This window comes from Ambystoma mexicanum, chromosome 9 (assembly GCF_040938575.1).
Source record: "Ambystoma mexicanum isolate Mex_15411 chromosome 9, UKY_AmexF1_1, whole genome shotgun sequence".
In the NCBI taxonomy this organism is placed as follows: domain Eukaryota; kingdom Metazoa; phylum Chordata; class Amphibia; order Caudata; family Ambystomatidae; genus Ambystoma; species Ambystoma mexicanum.
The window spans coordinates 569,508,365-569,528,689 of NC_090931.1; the positions used below are offsets into that span (position 1 = coordinate 569,508,365).

The 20,325-nt window shown below is 48.5% G+C and overlaps 1 protein-coding gene across 1 annotated transcript in view; it reads right to left on the bottom strand.

Moving 5' to 3' along the window:
* Positions 1-20,325, bottom strand: part of VPS53 (VPS53 subunit of GARP complex) — a 1,349,775-nt gene that overhangs the window by 551,527 nt on the left and 777,923 nt on the right. The window lies entirely within an intron of this gene.

The window sequence follows — 20,325 nt, forward strand, 5'->3', positions numbered from 1 at the left end:
GGGTGGCAATAATAATTTTTGTTAGCTATTCTGTAATGTCATGAGCGATGTAGCCGTCAGGATGTTTGCTTTTTCTTTTGAGATATCGTCCATTGGATCAATGAAAAAATAGTAGGCTGTTGAAGGATAAATTATTCGGTTCCAAGTTGAAATAGTGAGAACAATAAATAAAAACGTTGTACAAAACACAATTTCTTTTAATCTAATTTTGCCTTTTTAGGGGGTTATGGGGGTAAAATGCAGGGGAGACCCCACGCAGCTTCCCCAAAATCCCTCACTTTATTTAATACCCTAACCGCACAACCCCTCTAATTTTCGATAAAAAATGGGCAAAATTCTATAAATAAATTCAGTGTTTCTGCCACTTTGTTTTCCGATTTGTAATTTTGAAGCAATACCAAATTATTCTGCATCTTATCTTGTACTTGGGCTATCAGGATGGTTCTCTTAAGCCAGATAAGAAACCAGCCCTACAGGCCAAAGAACACGCTTCTTGTTGATTTGTCTGCAATTGTCCTGGAGATGCCATAAACAAATATGATGCGCTACTTGTTTTGTATCTGATGTGCCAGACAAAAATGTTTTTTTCCATTTCATGCCCATAATATTGTTCCTCAGTTGAAGCCAGGATTGAGTTGATGTTTGCCTGGTGAATGTGTAGTGCACGGTTAGTTAAACTGTCTTTCGTTTAGCAACCATGGACTTTGCTTCTTTTCTTCGCCATGAAGAGCCATACTGTACATAATAGACGATAAAAGGCCTGGGCAAAGTCTGCAAGTAAAATGGCAGTCTCTGCTGGGTGGTTAGTGACAACATTTTCTCTTCTGGAGTTGTTCGATGGTTTGCATCAAGGTTTTGGTTCATAGTCATAGAATAAAGGACATCATACATCTTTTTGGCCTCCTTCATAATATCAGGCTTTGGGGGAATTCCAGTCTTGTCCATTTCTTAGTGAGTTCTACTGACACTGCACTCGTTTCTGGGACTGTGCGGATGAGGAACTCAATGACCCTCTGATGTAATGCTTTTATGGAGGTGCTAGCTCATTTGCCTTTGACATCTGCAGGGTGTTGGCCTCCCCTCAGTTCACACGTTCCTAAGGATGATACTTTATCTCTGGACAGTTGGGTCCACTGTTGGAGAAATTTAAGTGGTTGAGATCGTTGGATGAGGACGGAAAAAAAGGTCGCAGGTTGGGCTTAGAGACGGATGGAATAACGTCTAGAATAAAATCTTTAAAAATCCAATTAATCACAGGGGCCTTCATAAAATTACGAAATTATGACATTTCAGGAAGACTCATGCCTCCTGCCCAGCATAAGGGGGCCAGGCCCATGCTGATGGTATTGCTCTGGTTAGTAAAGCATGTGTGTGCTGAAAAGCCATAGGTCTTAAAGGTGTGGAAAAGGGCACAGGTAGTCAGTACATCACGATTATAGGAGGAGAAGGGGGTTGGCAGAGAACGCTAGACTGTGGGTTGAATATGAGCTGTGGTGTATTCTAACACTAGCATCGTTATTGTGGTTCTGCCCCATTGTCCTGTATTACTCCTACTGGGAATAGATAATGTTGTTTTGGTGCTTGCCCAACCAGTGCCGAGAACTCACAATGAGTCTTCTTTCATCCTACAGTAAGATGTTTGACCTCATTTTTCAGGTGAGAAGAATGATGGCTGAATACAAAGGGGCATTCATGTCTGGTATGCTGCCCACTAGGTAGAATGTTTATGGAGGTAAGAGCAGGACGAAGTGTCAGAGGCAATGCATTGAGGTAGCTGCATAGTTCTATTTACCGCAGAAAGACTCATGGTTCCAAGGCTGAGGGGCTTATGTTTTGGCTGCAAGGACCTTCAGACTGTGCAGGTGTCCACCATGCCAATATGAAGGGATATAGTGACAACCTGGCCCTATGGCCAGCTTTAGTCTACTAAAGGAGACCCTCAGGACGAGTTCTAGTAATAGGTAGTCGTGTTCCCGTCAACACAAGCGCTAGATTTATGCCTTTGATACATCATTGAGCATGCCCATGCATAGGCAGAGAAATAATATTAAGGAGCACAATACGTCCCAGTTCTGTAACCCAAAAGGAATGAGTTAACTTGTACTGTGAAAAAAGTAAGGACTGTGAACTTGCATTCTACTTAGTGACAAATCCCCTCAGTTCTGCTGGTAGGGGAATATGGACACCATCGTCCCACTATCAGGAAAGCACATTTCAAAAGGTGAAAAGGTCCAAAAAATACTATAAGCATAAAGCACTGGGTCATTGTGGTGAAATACTTTCCTGCATGGTGCACAGTGTCTAATCCCTAACTCATGGTGTAACGATGCAAAAGCCTCTGAAAAAGACAAATAATTTGGAGCACAGCTGCCACGTGAAGCTCCTATCTCATCCGTATGGCGAATAGGACTGGAGATGGGAGCCATAACCATGCAAGACGGCGGTCATGTAAGGGGGGACATGTATGCAATAATTGAAATCAAATGGTGCTGCACAACATTTTCTGTCCCACCCCCTTCCCCAGATGACATTTTTATAAATATTGAACCTTGGATAACTGGCTAGAAATATGCAGCCATGGTCCGAGTTCCGCAGTGTGGTACAATCATGGCAGCAATTCCATTACCACCATCCTTTTTGGGCAGGAAAGTGAATTATTGTCATGTTTACCACACCACAGAGTTTGGCGGTGAAGTGTAGAATTTATAGTCAATCATCCACTTTACATCCAAAAATCAGCAGATTTCCTGCACCAAAATTACCGTACAAAGTACATCTGCCAAAATCCTTACTGAGTCCTATTGACTCCAAAAATGAGCAATTACACTGCTATTGCTCCACTGGTAATCCTGTAGTAAACTCAAGGGACCAAGTAAGGGAGTAGTTTCTTACCTGTAACTCCATTTCTCCAGAGTTGATATATTTCATGGATTCACATGCTGTGCATATTTCCCGTCGTAAGGCTAGGAAAACCACGGTAACCTTAACATAGCATTTTCCTATGGAAAACTTTGTCACCGAGTGTCCTATCTACGTCTGTTTAGGTGCTTTAGGCTGCACCAATAGGACGTCTGGTATAAATGGCTCTGCCCCCCAGGCTTCCCTTCAGATTTTAACCTCCCAAAGTAGAGGAAAACCAAACCAAGGGTTGCATGTAGGGGTTGTCGGCAAGCACATTTGAATCCATGAAAGATACCAACGCTGGAGAAATGGAGTTACAGGTAAGAAACTACTCCCTTTTCCAGCATTGGATCTTTCATGGATTCACATGCTGTGAATAGATTATATAGCAGTACGACTATTTGGAGGTGCATGACAACCAAAACCCTCTGCCCCCAGGTCACCGTAAGCAACATAATGAAACAAACCCACAATAGGCATGAGAAACACACACCATTAGAACAAACCAAACCCCGTAAATTGTAGGGTTTACCATATTGGAAAAGCCTTTGAAGGACCGCATATCCCAAATGCACATGTTGTTGCCCCAGACAGTGCCTGGTGAAAGTATGCCGCACCGCCCAAGACGCTGCTTGGTAAATGTCACTGAGCGGTATGCCCGCCCACAGCGCCGCTGATGACGCGGTGGATCTTGTAGAATGGGCCTTGGGACTGGCCTGCAAAGGCTTGTCAGCCTTCCTATGGCAAAAGGAAATCGTAGAGGAGACCCAACAGGAAAGGCCTTGCTTAGAAATAGACTGCCCCCTGTTGGAGATGACAAACAGCTGGCTTGACTTCCTGAAGACTTGAGTCCGGTCGAGATAAAAATAATGGTAGCGTTCTTGTGAAACTCAGACGGCACTTTAGGAATAAAGTGCAGATTAGTAGACAGGAGAACCTTGTCCCTCATGAACCTCAGATACGGCGGGTCGATGACCAGAGCTTGAAGTTCAGAGACCCTCCTAGCCGATGCAATAGCCACCAGAAAAGCGACTTTCCACGTGAGGAACTTCATCGTCGCCGTCAACATCGGTTCAAACGGGGGCTTCATGAGAGCTGAGAGAACCACATTGAGACTCCATACCGGAGCAAACTTCTTCTCCGGGAGAAATGTCCTGAAAAGACCCTTGAGGAACCGTTTAACCAACCTGTCACTGAACAGAGGCATAGAGTTGTGCCGTCTTGTGAACCTGTAGATGGCCACCAGAAGGACTTTGATCGAAGACGACAGCCCGCCCTTCGCAAAAGATACAACAGAAGCTGAGCTGGCGACACCGCTAATGGCTGCAAGTATGGTTGCTCTGCGCACCAGGCACAGAACCTGGTCCACTTTCGACTGTGACACGTTGGTAGATGGCAACCTTGCCGCAGCCAAGATCCAATGGCAATCCTGTGGGATTTCTAGATGTCCAAATTCAGAGTGGTCAGGAGCCATGCTGCAAGACTGAGAGAACCTGGGTCGTGATGCTACACCTTTCCGTCGTCCTGTGATAGCAGATCCGGCTCCGACCCCAGATGAAGCAGGTCGTCCATCGCAAGGTGAAGTAGATCCGAGAACCAAGTTTGCCGGGGCCAAAATGGGGACACCAGGATCACCATGCACTGGACCATGCAGACCCTCTGGATCATTCTCCAGATCAGAGGAAATGCAGGAAACGCGTATGCGAACAGGCCCGTCCACGGGAATGAGAACGCGTGCCCCCTCGAGGCTGGATGAGCCACCCTGCTGGCAAAAAGCAGGCACTGCTTGTTTCCGGGCTGGCGAACAAGTCCAGAGGGGGAGACTCCCATTTCCTGAAAATTCTCGCCACCTGGCGGTCCTTCAGTTTCGATTTGTGCAGCTGACCTGTGTCCGTGCGGAGAGCATCCACCAGAACATTCTGCACTCCCGGTAGATGGTAGCAGTGATGTGAATCCAGTGAGCAAAGGCCCAAAGCCAGACCGCCTGAGCCTCCCGGAACAGGAGCAGTGAGTGCATGCCGCCCTGCTTGCGCAGGTAAAACATTGTGGTGGTGTTGTCTGTCAGTATGGGGACCACTGTACCCTGAATGAGAGGCAGAAAAGACTTCAGAGCCCAGTGTACTGCCTTCAATTCCAGAACATTGATGTGTAAAGCCGCCTGCTTGAGAGTCCACACGCCCTGAACTGGTCGAGGTGCACACCCCAACCCACCTGGGACGCATCCGTCATGATTGTGGATCGTAATTCTGGCTCCACTAGGGGCATGCCCCTCACAATTTTGTCGGAGCGAGTACTCCACCGTAGGGCCTCTGCCAAAGCCCGGGAGACGACCACCTTGTCGGACCAGGAACCGAGGCTCTGCGACCACCTGGAGGTGAGAAACTCCTGCACTGGCCTGATAAACAGACGACAATTCGGATTGAGAGGGGTGCAGGATGCTATAGATCTGAGAAGGGACATGTGCCCTCGGACCGTGACTGACCTTCCTGGCCCCCACCAGGCTGCCCTGTAGATCAGCTTCTGTATTCTATCGACCGATGGCTTCACCAGATTGAGCTGCATGTGAAACTGGGCCCCTAGGAAAACCAAGTCCCTGGGTGGCGTCATACAAGATTTTGTGAAGTTGACTGCAAAGCCCAGCCGCTGTAACAGGAGCATTCCTGCCTAGAGAGACTCTGACGTCCTTTGAGGAAATGCTCCCCTGACCAACCAATCGTCCAGGCACGCGTAAACTTAATGCCTTTCCCTGCGGAGGAAGGCTGCCACCAGCGCCAGGCACTTGGTGAAGGTTCTGGAAGCCAACTTGAGGCCAAACGGAGAACCCGAAACTGGTAATGATCGTCGCCGACCAGGACCTTAAGAACTTGCAATGTTTGGGAAGCATCGGGATGTGGAAGTCGGCATCCTTGAGGTCCAACGATACCAAGAATTCTCCTGGCTGGACCGAGTGTATGACAACCTCCAACGTCACCATCTTGAACTTCAGGCACTGCAGATTCATGTTCAACAGCTGAAGGTCCAGAATAGAGCACCACTTTCCAGTTGGTATTTTGATTACGAAATACCGGGCGTATACCACCTGTCCTTGTTCCAGCAACGGGACCGGTTTGATCACCCCCTTTTCCAACAACAGACGCACCTTCTGCCACAAGATTGACATATGCGGCTGCAACACCTTCACTGGTGGAATAGGGAGATGCGGGCGCCGAAACTGTAATGAGTGGCCATAATGTACTGCATCCAGCACCCATCTGTCCGTCGTAATTAAATGTCACTCGTCGACATGGTGCGCAGACCCTGCCCCCTAGATGACTGCCCACAAGGCAGTCATTGTTGAGGCTTGGACTGCCGGCCTTTACTAGCCGAGACCGCCAGACCCCTATTCCGCTGCGCTTGAAAGTCATTGGTCCTCTGTGCAGACTGGAAAGACCGGCAGAACCATTGGGAGGAATAACTGGGTCAACCGTAGCCCCTGTCGCGGGAACCTGCAAATCTGGCATTTCACGGGGGTCCTCGAAATGCACAAACAGGGCGAAAAGAGCGTCCACTCTGCAGCGTGCCCAGTGACCTCGCAGTATCAGAGTCTTCCTTCATCCCTTTCAACCCCTCGTCAATTATTTCACCAAACAGCTGCTCCCCTTCACATGGCATGTCTACCACTTTGTGTTGCACCTCAGGCCGGAAATCAGTACAGCACAGCCAGGCCTGCCTATGGAGAACCACACCTTTGTTAATCTGTTTGAACCCAGATTCTGCCATGTCCACCGCAATGTTAATGCTGTGGCTGGAGGCTTCCTACCCTCTCGAACCAGTAGCATTGCCTCCTTCCTTTGTTGCTCAGGCAGATGATCCAAGAGTGGAGCTAACCGTTGCACATCTCCCTGTCATTTAGAGCCATAATGGCCAAAGAGTTGGCCACCTTGCCCGTCGCAGCCCCCACCGTAAGCACCTGCTTTCGGGCCTCATTGTTCGGGGGCGTCACACACTTGTGCTGACTTTGCGCCTTACGACCAGCCGCCGCCGACACCACCGACTCCCGTGTAAGTTGTGACGTGAGGCACTTGGGTTAAGACTCTGGTGCTTTAAACTTCTTCTGTAAGCAGCCTTCTTCTGTGATAAGTCTTGACAAACCTCACAGTTGTCCGCAGAATTATTCGCAGAATTATTGGGATATAGGCAATAAAGACAGTCTGCATGCCCATCCCCATCGTAGATGTTTTTTAGGCCGCAGGTCGCACACAGCAGAAACAATGATTTCTTCGGGCCCACTGATGACATACTGGCCTTGGAAAGAAACGACCAGCGAAAGCACATGCAGAACACGAAGAGCAATTTTCTCGAGAGAGAAAACACAATGTGATCCCAATAGTTTGGAGACGGTTGAAATCTGAAGGGAAGCCGAGGGGGCAGGGCTATTTATACTAGACAACCTATTGGTGCAGCCTAAAGCACCCATGAAGACGTTGATAGGACACTCAGTGTCGAAGGTTTTCATAGGAAAACGCTATGTTAAGGTTACCGTTGTTTTCCCAGCCTGACGAGGGAAATATTCAGAGCATGTGAATCCATGAAAGATCCAATGCTAGAGAACGGTAATGAAGTTTAAAGGAAATTCTGTGAAAACACTGCAAGATGACCATCAAACACTTTTGGTGGACTCATGACTGTTTTCCCAGGGGTGACCTCCAGGGGGTCAACAGCCGCTACCTTACCCTGGGGGAGGCTATATGAGGGAGGATCAGATGGGAGGAAAAAACCTCAGGGAGTAAGTGGTGGTGTCAATGGATGAGAGATGGTATCCCCCTTTGCCCTTTCAAGATAAATCTCTCATGCACAACACCCTAATGGCATATTGTGGTTTGTTCCCTGCTTCATCAAAGAAGAGTGCTGAATTTCTCTCAATCAAATCTCCATGACAATTTTCAAACATTGATTCATCCTCGAGATATGTTAAAACCATTCCTCCAATGTTGTCGTAGAAGTTAGAAAAAGGAAACTACTGTTCCCAGAAACACTTAAACACTGCAACAAAAACGAGGAATGGAAGAATACAGAGCAGAGGAATCCCTGAGCACAGGCAACATTCTAGTTGTGAGCATACACCTGTGCCCGGGATGTTTAAAAGAAGATCACAAGAAGAAATGGCAGACTGCTGGTGGGAGCGGGCTGCAGCTCTTCAAGTGGCTGGAGAACCGGAAGAGGCACATTAAAACCCTCCGGCTCATACAGTGAACAGTAGAGTATGAGGCGAAGAGGATTTGACGCCGGAACACAAGAAGTGAGAGCAGTGCTCCTGGTGTATGCCAGTGGAAAAACACAAACAGAAGCTTACTGGAGAGCCGCAAGGAGAAGAGAAGGCCAGCCAGAGCCATAGGAGATGTGGAAAACCGAAAGTCGAGAAACTCGAAGGAGAGAGAATCCAGCAGCTGTCATCTACGAACTGCAGACAGAACGGGAGATGCCACAAAGAGCCGGTGAGTCCATGCTGGGACGAAGGGAGAACCGGGGCGTATTGGCGAATACGCCATATGTTAAGCATTGAACAATCCAAGCCAGATACAGAGAGGAAATCATTTATAAATAGTGAAAACAAGAAGTTAAAAGCTCATTTGCATCAGAAGAGAATCTTTAATGGACAATTTAAATTAACCCACAATACTAAAGTGGTGAACTATTGGAAGTCTGAGCAAAACATCAATGAGACATTTTATGGACTAAAGGGATTAGCCAGAAGGGCTAATATAGTAAACTGTCGAAGATGGAGTTGCAGAGAACGGCAACTACAAGAGGCCCTGGCAGGAGAGTACACCAGGCCATTACAATATGTGAAAATAGGAATTTCTAGCAGGAGTGTTTACCAGGTTGTTGCAAGTGCATAAAAACAGGAAGTCCTGGCAGGAAAAATATACCAGGCAATTGCAAGTGTGTAAAGAAAAGTCATCCTGGCAAGAAAGCACACCAAGCAATTACAAATGTGTGAATATAGAGAAACAGAGAAATCCTGGCATGAGAGTATACAATATGTCCTGACAGTCTCAAGGCCATAGATAAATATGACTGTTAATGAACAAGAGGAAAAGACAAGGGGCCTCATTGCGAGTCCGTCGGTCCGGAATGTGGTGATTCTGTGACGACGGTGATACAGTTGCCGCGTCCGCAAGGTTGCAGAAAGGGTGGCCGATTATGGCCCGTCGGTCGCGCGCAGCACACCAACGCGGAAACGGTGTCACCGTCGCCATATAAACACCCACGGAAATGGAAATGTCGCCCAAAAAGCAGTGCAAAAACTGACTGCCACCGTTGTCACGGTCACGGAAACCCCAGAAGCTGAAATACCATGACCGTGAAAACTGGAAAGAGAGAGGCGGCCATTATATAAACCACAATCCACTGCCATCCAGTTTCAGCACAGGCCAGATCACCACTCTGAGAAGGCAAAAAGGACCACCACCATGGCAGCCAGGATCCTTGCACAAAGACAGCAGAAACAGCACTTCAGCGAGGCAGAGCTCACAGTACTAGTGGACCACATTGTGCAGCATGCAGAAATGCTGTTCAGCACTGACCAGCGCCGTGCAACCCAGCAACGTAGAAAGGAGGTGTGGGCAGAAGCTGCACACAAGTGCACACAGTCGGTGTCACAACACGCAGCATGAAGGACTGCCACAAGAGGTGGGACGACCTCAGACTCAGGGTGTGAAACCTCATTGCTGCACACCGGCAGCAGAGCAGTGGCACATGTGGAGGGCCTGCATCACCACTAAAACTGCAGACACGGAAGGAGCGCTGCAGCAGTGTACTCCACCTTGAGTCAAAACATGGCATTGGCGATGCAGAAGCAAGAGTGAGCCCACCTGCAGATGCCGATAAGTCCACACATTACAATGCCATGAGTGCTTCTTGAGCCCAGGAGTGCCCCCAAAGGACCCACTCATAACCCCCCACACTCCCCCAGTCAGGGCAGGAGTGCCCCAAAGGACCCACTCATAACCCCCCCCCCCCAGTCAGGGCAGGAGTGCCCCAAAGGACCCACTCATAACCCCCAACCCCCCCCCCCCCAGTCAGGGCAGGAGTGCCCCAAAGGACCCACTCATTAGCCAGATGAGAAGCAACACCCCCACAATACATGGCCCTTGGACATGCTCACAGTGTGTGACTGGTTACAAGCAGAGACACATACACCTGAGTGCATCAACACTGAGATGCGTGTAAATGCAAGTGCTCACTGATCGACCTGTCTGATGCATGTGATGGACCCATCAGGTACCAGCACACAACTAATAGCATGCCCTCTGTGTCCCCACAGCCATTCCAAGTGACAGCGACAACACCCAACAGGCGAGGCAACGTGCACCTGCACATGGACAATGCAGCTCCCCTGCCCAGGAGGACGACGCAAGCTGCTCTGGAACTCAGCCACCAGCTGCATCTGGCACGAATGCACCAGCCAACACCACCATCCCCATGCTGCCTGCTGCCACACAAGTTTCACACCCACCCATCATAGACACAGATCCCATCCCTGAGAACATCTGCACTGCGGAGGAGGCTGCATGCAGTGAGAACAGTGCCCCAGCCTTGCAGGCTGAAGTAGGGCCACAGGGTGAGGGGTCCAACTTGGATGACCTATCATCCCTCCACGACCTCCAGTTCAGCCCCCCATCACTGCATAGTCCCATGAGGTCGCCAAACCCCTCCATGGCTGAGCTGAATGTCTGCATGCAGCGGATGGAGGATCAGCAGGCCACCCTTACGCAGCTTGTTGAAAGACAGCTGGAGGAGTTCAGGCTGCAGCGGGAGGAGGCCAGGCTGCAGAGGGAGAGTTATTCTACATCTGTGTGTCGTATCTCCAGGGCCGTTGGAGGTTTTGCAACCACCATTGTGACCTTGGCATGCCATGTCCGGGAGAGCAACAATAACACATCCACCATAGCAGAGTCCATGTTGCTTGCCCAGCAGGCGTATCTAGGACGTATGCCAACACTGACACCAACCGTGCAATCCACCAGCACCACCCCATCTAGCTCCACCACTGCCAGCCCACAGAGGCGCTCAAGTTGTCTGACAGGGCCCTCTGGCAAGGACGCCCATGCCCAGAAGCGCACACGCAAATAATGCCATCTGTGTTTGGCTGTGCAGGAGACAATCAGGGACACAATGGGTGTATGGGGGTAGGTACGTTTGGGTGGTGGGAGAGGTCCATTAGAGGGTTAGTGTTTTGGGTCCTGGTTGGGGGTGGGTACGTTTGGGTGGTGGGGGAGGTCCATTAGGGGGTTAGTGTTTTGGGGCCTGGTTGGGGGTGGGTGTACAGCTTCCCTACACAATGCACCTTCTTTCCTGTTTTGTTTAAATATATCACCTTTGAAAACTCTATAATGAGTGGACAGCTGTCATTTCATTTGCAGTAAATCCATTTATTAACTGGCATTGCCATATCCATGCAATGCTGTCATTGTGCAGTCTCTCAAAAGTAAATAGCGCGCATAGCCCTGGCCACACTTCAAAGGTCGGTCTTGGAGGGTGGGATCGGAGTGCCCCGCCTTCAGACCTACTATTGGGCCTCCCAACTGGTGGTGGTCAATGACCTACTGCACGGCGACCGGGAACTACCCCATATCAAAGCCGATGTGGGAGCCATGCACGACACCGAACCATTGCAGCTATTTTATCAAGCCCCCCCAGAGCCTCCCCACTAATAATGAAGGCACAGATTATTACCACTTGGAGGAACGTACACAAGTTTGTGGGGTGGGGGAACAAAAGATCAGCGGCGCAACCCCTATGGCAAAACGGCAACCTGAGGGAAATTGCGAAACTCGAACCCTGGCCATGCTGGGTGAGGGCTGGGATTCAGAAAGTGGGGGATGTCTTGAAAGATGGGAATCTTGCCCCGTTTGAGGACCTACAACGCAGATTCCAGCTCCCAGACACAGAGATACCATCACATGCAAATGTCCCACGCCCTAAGAGTCCACATATCGACAGAGGACAATATCCCGGAATGCTCACCTATTGAACGCAACATTTTGCCTGAATATATCCCCTCCAAATGCACATCCACTCTCTATAATGCCATCACATCCTTCGCGACTCCTGAGCTGACCAGTCTAAAGGCCAATTGGGAAATAGATGTAGGGGATATCGACCCCGAGGACTGGATCAGGGTACTAATGCACCCACAGGAAGCCGCCATCTCCTCGAGACTCAGATCGGTGCAACTTAAAATACTGCATAGAGTGTACTATCCTGTGTACTATCCTAGAACTGCACTGTTTGGGTGGAAAAAAGCAATGAACCCGAACTGTCTTAGATGTGGGGATGAGGAGGGGACCTTCTTTCACATTCTGTGGTCCTGTCCCCGCATCCAAATTTTTTGGGAGGCCTGTTGTCGGGAACTGGCCCGGATACTCTCCAAAACAATAGAAATGGACCTGAAGGTCCTAATCCTGGGAGTACCGGGGGAGCACAAACTAAATAAATGGGAAGAACTGCTATTGCATACGGCGGCCGTCCTAATGAAGCGCAATATTGCACAAAAATGGGGAGTCCCGGACTCTCCGACACTGGAGCAATGGGCAATGGACATGGACACATGTGCTATGATCGAAAGACGGATCTATAACGCAAGAGGCTGCCCCAACAAAGCCTCTAAAATATGGACGGCATGGGAGGAGGGAGGGCCCTGATGTATATGGACTCGGGGGATGTTACTCTGAACATTTACACTGTGAACTGTAGTCGTATTCCATGAGAATGGTGATGCAAGACATACTGCTGTAAGACGGGCCGTGTCGGCCCCATTGGATGTAGCTGCCTCGTCTTTCTTTTGTTCCTCCCCTTTGGTTTTGGTTGCTTTGTCTATGTTATAACCAATTGATAATAAAAAATGTTTTATCAAAAAAAAAAAGTAAATGCGAATGAGTGTATCCTGTGCTTGTTGGCCATCTTGTGTACCCCCCCGGAGGGAGTGGAGCCATCCCATCCCCATCCCCGTCACCATCCCCGTCACAATCTTTTACTCCATCATCATCCTCTGTGTCTGGGGGCAGCGGAATGTTCCTGCGCATGTACAGATTGTGCAGCATGGCACAAACAAGCAAAATTTTACCCGTCTTCACTGGGCTGTAGAGCAGTGATCTGCCAGATCTGCTCAAGCAGCGGAACCTGGCCTTCAGAAGGCCAAATGTCCTCTCAATCATGCCACGTGTGCGGACGTGTGCCCTGTTGTACGCCTCCTCATGCCTGTTCCTTGGCCTCCGTACAGGTGGCATCAGCCATGGCGTAAGTGCATATCCAGCATCACCTACATGGGATGTAAATGTGGGGGACATGTCAGTGTTGGTGGTATCATGTCTTGATCAGATGCAGTGCATTCTTGTGTCATCATTCATTCATCCATATGGGCCAAGCAGTGGTCAGACCGGTGGGTGATTACCATTCCTGGGTCATTGTTGTCGACGTTGGCATTTGGACATTGCCCAAAGACTTCCTGTGCATACGTAGTAACCTTTGCGGACAATAGTGGTTGGTAAGTATGGCATTGTGCAATGATGTACACTCATGGAGGAGTCAATCAATAGACTGTGATGATGTGGTTGATGCAGGATGTCTCATGTGCAGGCATCATGTGCATTGGGGGGCAGTGGTGCATAGCGTGGGTGGATGTATTGAGTGGCAGGAGTTGTATAGGCTTGTGATAGTATTGGCTGTGTGTCTCATTTGGCAGGGTGTGTACGGGCACACTGTGGCAACCTGTCATGTGTAGCTTTGTGATGTGTGGGTTGTGCTGACTGTCCATTAAATGGGCCGGGGGGTGATGCATGTGCAGTTGTAGCAGCCCACTCACAGAGGTCATTGTCCTGGACACACACTCCCCTTCCACAGGACCTATGAATTGGCAGTTGTACTCACCCAATAGCCATGAGCTTTGTCCAGCGTAGCGTTCCATGTAACGTGGCAATGTCGAATTACGCAGGACCACCGAGTCATGTGTTGAACCCGGGAAAAGTGTGGAGCTTCCATGAGGAATTATCACTTGTCTGGCGTCACATACCATCTGTAAATTCAGTGAGTGGTACAGTTTCCTATTGCGGTACACCATCTCCATTGCACGTGGTACTGTCAGCTCTATGTGGGTGCAGTCTACTACACCTATGCAATTTGGCATTGCCGCAATGGCATGAAGGCCAACTTGGTGGCAATGACCTGGGCAAGGGTACAGGGTAGGGCGAGGTGTTCCGACACATGTTGCAGAAGGGCATACAGTATCTGTCCAAATATTTTAGAAAAACAGGGTTGTGAGAGCCCGTGCAGCTCACCAACTGTGTGCTGATAAGTTCCCGTGCCAAGAAAATGCAGTACCGACACCACCTTCAGGAGGGGGAGGGGGAATTGCGGTCGGAATGCCAATGTGGCTGCTGATGTCGTCCTCAATCATGGTGGTGATGTACATGATTGTTGGACGGTCCAGCCAGTATAATGTGTGGCTCTGTCCTGTGGTCAGGTTCCAGGGTGAGGTCCTGATGGGGGGTATTGCAGGCTGCCTGCGGGGTCGTGCCGGCTGCACAATTGGGTTTGGCATGGGTGCAGGGTTTGCTAACTGCCGCCTGCACCTCCTCCGCCTCCGCCTCCTCCTCCCCTGCACCATTACTGCCACCATGTGCAGTGCTGCCTGTAGGTTCAATAGCCCCAGTCCAATGCTGTTACAGCTGCTGCCTGCATAGTTGTGTTTGGAGTTGGCCTGGGTGTGGGTGTGGGCCTTTTGTAGACTCCCAGTGGCCTGCTGGGTCCAGCTGGGCTCATTTGGTGCACCTGTGGCCTGATTCAGCTCACCAGGCACTGTTTAATGTCATGTTGGTGGTGGCGGCAATACTGCCACCGTGTCCACGGTTTTTCCACCATTTTCATGCCGGTGTTTCCATGTCTGTGATACTCGTAATGTGCACAGTGTTGGGTATTGCCGGTAACTGGGGGGATTTCCTGGCAACGCAGTTTACAGGTGCCTTAACTCCGTGGTGGCGGTTTATGGTGGTGATATATTTCCGGGATCGTAGGTTGGAATTTGTCGATCGCGGAAAGGGTGCAGGTATGGTTATAGCGGTAACGTTAAGTCCGGACCGGCGGACTCGCAATGAGGCCCAAGGACTATTATTGTCAAGAAATTGTAAAGAAGAATCCAGGGGAAGGGAGACACACTCTGGATTAAAGAGGAATATCCTTGAGAGACTTTATGTTGGAGTTCTTTATTTCTTTTTGAACACTCTTGAAACTCTGAAGGCCAAGGACATTACCCTTTTCACCTTGACAAGTATTTAATAAGCATGTGAGGGCCAGAAGAACAAGTTACTTTCTTACCTGGTAACGTTCTTTCGATGGGATGTTCTGACGACGTATTCCACATCTATGACAGGTAATCACCACAGCTGTGCGGCTTGGGAACATTTTCTGCATCCTGAGTCGATGACGTCGATACGCTGTCCTCGAGGGCCTCCGTCGAGCCGACATCACCGGATGTTATAAGTAGGACACACGACGCCCGTAGCCTCAGTTGTAGTTTTTTTCCCAGAACGTGTGGCACCCATCTTCTGCCAGTATGACTACAGAAAGCCTTCCGGAAACAGAAGCTGCAGTCGCATAAGAAATTCTGTAGAGGGGCAGGTAGGGAGGGAGCGATGTAGAATACGTTGTCGGAACATCCCATCAAAAGAACGTTACCAGGTAAGAAAGTAACTTGTTCTTTGAAGGGATTGGTTCCTCCGACGTATTCCACATCTATGACAGACGGTTCCTAGTGACTATTTCGAATGAAATTTTTTCGAATGCCATAATGTGGAAAACATTTCACCGAAAGGAAAAAAAAAATGTGAATGTCTTTTTTTTTTGTTATTTTTTGTTTGCAATGGGGGGTTTCTCCCCAAACCCCCCCTTTTATAAACCCTTTTTTTTTTACACGCAAAACAAAAAAAGACATGTAAATTAAAAAAAGAATTAAAAAAATTCAGTAAAATGTTATTCGACATATTTGTCATTCGAAAAAAATGTTTTCGACATATTAACTGGATACCATGACAGACTCCCAAACCAGTACCAAAGGAAGGAGGTGGGAAAAGAATTTAGAATTTTAAAATGCCCAATTAAATTGCAGAATAGAGGACCGGCTTGCCAAAGGCCAAATCTTGCCCAAGGATAGAATCCAGGGAGTAGTGTTTTACAAAAGTATGGACAGAGGCCATGTAGCTGCTTCACAAATGTTACGAATGGGAACACCCCACTGCAGGGCAGTAGAGGCAGCCACACCCCTAGTAGAATGGGCCCGTAAGCCTACCGGAGGGTCCTTACCCGCCAAGCGGTAATGTTCAGAAATTGTCAAGCTAATCCATCTAGACAAAGTCTGCTTAGTAACAGCTTGTCCCAAACGCCTTCCAGTGTATCCTACAAAGAGCTGATTGTGCACTCTGACCTGGGACATGCGTGAGATGTAAAAACTTAAAGCTCTCCTAGGATCCAACCTATGGAGCCTCTCCTCTTCCTTACCAGGATGCGGAGGAGGATAGAATGCTGGAAGAATGACCTTCTGGCTTAAATAAAATTCTGACAACTTTCCGAAGAAAAGAAGGACGAACCCTAAGGACAACCCTGTCCTTATGGAACACTGTGAAGGGTGGCTTAACGGAAAGTGCCTGCAACTCACTCACTCTGCGAGTGGAAGTAACCGCAACTAAAAATACAGTTTTCAAGATCAACAGCCTCAAAGGGCAAGAACGTAAAGGCTCAAACGGAGCTTCCATGAGGAATTTCAGAACCAGGTTCAAATCCCAACCGGGCACCTGGAAAGGAGACGGTGGGAACACATTAGTGAGCCCTTTCAGAAACTGAGAAATCAAAGGAATTTTAAAATAAGAACACTCCTCAGACAAGCGCTTAAATATGGACAGCACCGCCAGGTAACCTTTAATAGCACCCACTTGCAGGCCCTTGTGGGCTAACGAAAGCAAAAAAGACAGAACCACAGGAAGGGCACATGAAAAAGGATACACATTCTTAACCCTGCACCAGTCGCAGAACTTTCTCGAACGGCAACGGTACAGGGACTTCGTTGCAGGCCTTCTGGCCGAAAGCAACACCTCCATCACTTCTTAAGGGAGGACCCAATCCTTATAACTCAACCTTTCAGAAGCCAAGTATGAAGGTTGAGGGACTTGACCTCTGGATGGAGAACCTGATCCCCCCTCCCATGAGAGCAGATCATCTCGGTAGGGAAGACGGCATGGAGGGCAGATGGACATGTCGAGAAAGCCCAGGTACCACGTTCTCCTGGCCCATGCCGGAGCAATAAGGATCCTTCAGGAACCGAACCTTCGTAACCTCCGCAGCACTTGCGGAATGACAGGGACTGGAGGAAACACGTACAGCAGTGGGAAGGACCACTCCACTACAAATGCGTCCCCTCAGGCTCCCTTTGGAGGAAATTCCCGCAAGCAGAATCTTTTGCACTTCCGGTTGACACTGGTGGCGAAGAAATCCACTTGTGGGTCCCCCAAAGGGCAAAGATCTCCAGGAGAATCTCCTGAGACAGCTCCCACTCGTGAGAGACCGTGCTCTGCCTGCTCAGAGCATCCGCCGCCGCGTTTTCATCTCCAGCCAGATGAACTGCTGAGATAGAAATTTCCTGCTGGATGGCCCAGAACCAGAGCTGCATCACCTCTCTGCTCAGAGGGAGAGACCCTGGCCCCCGCCTTTTTGTTGAGGTAGTGCATGGCCACTGTATTGTCCGTCAGAATCCGGACAGTCTTCGCCCGCACAGACAGCTGAAAAGCCTTCAGGGCTAGCCTGACGGCCCTCAGCTCCAACAGATTGATATGGAGTCTGGACTCCGACGGAGACCAACGACTGCTGACTGTCATCTCGTTGGCATGAGCTCCCCATCCGGTAAGGGATGTGTCCGCCACGATCGTCACCTCCGGCCAGGGTAGCCAATGGCTTCAACACAGGCCTCGAGGGCGGTGCCCCAAGCGTGTCCTTCGACGGCCTCAGCGCCGATGGCGTCAACCTTTTCTTAGAAGACCTCACTGGTTCCGCCGGTCTCGAGGGTGTCGAGGACCGGGACCTGGAGCGGGCATGGCTAGAGCGATCCACCTTGTCCGATCGGGACCTCGAAGGCTCCCGATGATCGTGCCGACCGCCCGAGCCCGAAGGCATGCGAACGGTGGCCCTAGCACGTTCCCTGCCGGCTTCTTTCGATGGCGCGGATGGAACGGAGCCCTGTGATTGGAAAATCGCCATCATCTCCGAATGAAATGCAGCCCATTCCGCAGGAAAGGAATGCTTGTTGGGACAAGCAACCCGCCATCTGGCGGAGTCCTCGGACGAGGACGGGGAAGGCGACCGGTGACAGCGCTTCCGCGAGTGCCTCGAGGAGGCAGAGGAATAGCGGGAACCACTCCGGGACTGAGACCCCATGGACTTACGCCGACGACGCAGAGAGTCGCCCCTCGAATTGTTGGTCGAAAGCCGTTCGCGGAAAGAACTGAACTGAGCCTATGGGTGTCGTGGGTCCTACTTATAACATCCAGTGACGTTGGCTCGACGGAGGCCCTCGAGGACGGCGTTTCGACATCATCGACGCAGACGCCGAACATTTTCCGAAGCAGCACAGCTGTGGTGATTACCTGTCATAGATGTGGAATACATCGAAGGAACCAATTCCTTCGAATGGTACTTTGGACACAGGACGGTTTTGTTTTGGACATTCTGACACAACACGCCTTTAGTTTTGAGTTTAGCTAGGGAAACACCTCTAGTACATGGCCATCAAGGCATTTTCCCAGCCCCTTTATTTTTTCCAATAATAGTCTTTAGCCAAAACCATGTCTAAATTGTGTATGTCTTTCATTCCTGACCCTTCACAGGTCCCTGTATTTGTTTCTACAAGAATATGCAACTTGAACAGAATTCCATGTAATAGAATACTAAAGATGTTTTAAACAGGCTTGGAAATGTTCTTTGGCAAGAATATAAAACCGTAAAAATCAAGGCAATTTAGATATGTACACACACATGATTAAACACAAATTTGGCTTTAATATATTAAAATATTTCTTCTAACAAAAAAAGATTGCTATTCAGCCCATACGAATATTCCATTAGATATGGAGAAATCTTTACTAGAAAATAGGTACTGCTAAATTAATCGATCGACATAGATCTGCAAAAGGTGGCACAGTAGCGGGCAGTGTTGTTTCCCATTCATATGCCAACTCATTTAAGGGGATGTAGGAGCAGACTTGCTTGTAAAAATTGATTTTGAGTAAGAAAACATGTTGCCTTATGGAAAAAGTACATACAATCATATGTTGAGTTTGGGACGGCTTAGAGCAAAAACAAATTGAGTATTTAAATTGGATGACTAAAAATAAAAATAAAATTAACTCACCAATTATTTATAAAGAAACCAAAACAATATTTCTAGGATTTTACAAACAGCGGCTAACATGTTATAAACCTATAGAGATTGCTCGGAAACAGAGCAACAGCATATTACATGCAAGAAGAGTACACCATGTCCAACTTAACAAGTAGTTTCCTTGTTTTATTGAAGGTAACACATTAATGAGCTGTCTTCACTGTGTGTATAAAACAAGGGAAAAATAACAAGGTTTTTAAAAAAAAGATAGTATACAAGAAAGTGAATGTGCTAAACACAAAATGTTCACAAAGGACTAAAAAAAACAACCGAATTACTCAAATTAATCGAACATCAAAATACAACAGTTAAAGGCATATCAGGATTTCTGAAAGTTTCAAAACATTTTGCTTAGAAACATCTTCATTTTGAAAGATTATCCTGAAATAAACTCAACAAAATATAGAATCTGATGAATATTTGCTATAAATAAGGGGTAGATTTGAAAGGCCATGAGGAATATGTGGGAGGAAGGACTTATCTACCATCAAGAATGTTGCTGAAAGTCACTAATTTGTTATTTCAATACAGGGTCATCAGGCAGGTTACACACTCACATTAAGGATTCTCTCAGTCTCCTACCGAGTACATTCGATGAAGCAGAACAACTTGCACTTCTGGTTGAGACTAAAAAAGAAAGTGTTAATTTGAGGTGTCCCACGTACAGCCCCCCAACAGACAAAGATCTCATGCAGTACTTTCTGACTAAAACCAGCTTCGGGTGTCCACAACAACATGCTCCATCATGGCCAGATGGGCTACCTCAGGGAGATCTTATTCAGCTCACAACTACAGCCACATTGCTTCCTTACACAGAGGCACTCTGAAACCATTGGCATGAATCCTTGTTAAGGAACATTTTCCGATCCATCTTTGAATTGTCTAATGACACTTTCCCAGTTTTCAATCTCTTCAATTGAAGGTATATTTTTATGATATGTTTATTTTAGGCACAAACCCCA